Here is a 1,994-nt window from a genome sequence, read left to right on the forward strand (position 1 = left end):
AAATGGTTAACATTTTTATGCTTGTCCTGCTGACATGAAATTAGAACTTGTCTTGCAAAGCAAGTACATGAATCTTCGAGTACAGATCTTTCTTGCTGAAGAATATTTGCATTTACAAGATTGGATGTGTTCACAGCTATAATCCATTCTTATTCGAAGTCATGGAATGTGATGACATTTGCTCGTAAACATCAGCAATATTAGCACCCTCTGTACCATGTAACGGGTTGTCTAAATTCTCATCTAATGGTACAGCCCCAATAACAAATATGGAGGTTCAGGTGCATTATTGTTTGTATCCCTCCCCGTGTAAGCATTCGGGAGCTTGGTTTTCAAAATAGTAATTCATGGAACAGCTTCCTTATGAACAAATATATACCAATTTAAATCTTCATATTCGCATATTTTGACTGAACGTGTATTCAAGTTTGGAATTTCGAACTTCAATTTAATTTCAGTGTGAGGCTCAAGAATACCAAATTTGTCCCTCAACCGTAACGCAAATCCCGCTACGGTAATAATTGTCGGCACTAAAATGGAAGTGGTTCTATCCCATCTCTACTTTCATTCGTCATCAATTCTATCCCATCTCTACTTTCATTCGTCATCAACATTAACAAACTTTCCCTCACGTGAAATGATGAATCTCAAATGAGTATTCATACCTAAAATGTTGTGATTACAAGGGTACGAATTATGCACAATTCGTATGTCGACATTTAAAACCATCAAAGTGGAACTTTCAAATATTTAAATCCATGTAATAGTAAAAGGTGAAATTAAGGGTTTCAATAGTTTTCAAGTGTCGAATTCAACAGTTAATTTGTATATCCCGATAGTTTGTAAATGTTGAGTTTGACAGTTAAGATGTCTAACTCGATGGTTTTAAAAATACTATTTGGCTGTTGAATTGTTGAAACTACTGATAAACTTAAAAATATGTATTTGGTACCTTGAAAGAAGTTATGGAAAATCTTAATGGTCATAATCAATTCTCAATTACAACATCACAATATATTTTCAAAAATAAATAAGGAATAACTCAATCAATACTTATTAAATATGGAATCCTTTACATTTTGTAAAGGACATTGGTATATATTTAAACAAAAAAAATCAATGTCTAAGAGTTCAAAAATTTCAAATAAATATGACTGTATTGTATTTAATATTTAAACAATCTTGCTAGTGATACACAACCGTGTATCTAAAGGTGTACCTAATGGACACCCAGCGCCTTGACATTGGCCGAAGCACCTGCCATATTGGGGCCCACGGGCGCCTCGGCCAATATCGAGACGCCGGGTGTACATTAGGTACACCCTTAAGTACACGGTTGTGTACTTTTAGCATAATTCATATTTAAAAATAGTAAGCTATAAAATGAAAATGTAAACAATTTTTAATAGCTAACATCTAAAAATGGTTAATGAATTTGATAGTAATATTTTCTTGATTATGGAATAAAGAAGATGGATAAGAAATTAGGATTTGTTAATGGTAAGAGGTTATGTGTTTATTTTAACATTTTCAAATTCCTTTTTTTTTTTTGAACCAAAACTCATATTATCCAATATAATAATCATATCTCCCATATTTGTAATATACAAAAAAATCATCACATTGCAACATTAATGATATTTAAATCAAACATTAAATGCTCCTAAAAATTTGTCACTAAGGGTAATATGAGCATTTCACACAAAAAGTCACATTTTATACCATCTTTACATGAATTTTCAAATTTAGTCACATTTATGAGAATTCCCCTAAAATCAAATGGTGGAGCAATTGCTGCTTTTAAATGGGAGGGGGGCAATGATGTCATTTTGTATAAATTTGAAGAGTTAATAGTCAAAAGAGGTCAAATGTACTATTAATATTCGACACCTAGTCAAACCTTGATTGCACTGAGTCCATTATTTTATTTCGGATATTATGGCCAAAATATGATATAATTGATATTAAAAATCACACCAGATAGAGACATAACA

Source organism: Olea europaea, chromosome 2 (genome assembly GCF_002742605.1).
Source record: "Olea europaea var. sylvestris chromosome 2, O_europaea_v1, whole genome shotgun sequence".
NCBI classification, from domain to species: domain Eukaryota; kingdom Viridiplantae; phylum Streptophyta; class Magnoliopsida; order Lamiales; family Oleaceae; genus Olea; species Olea europaea.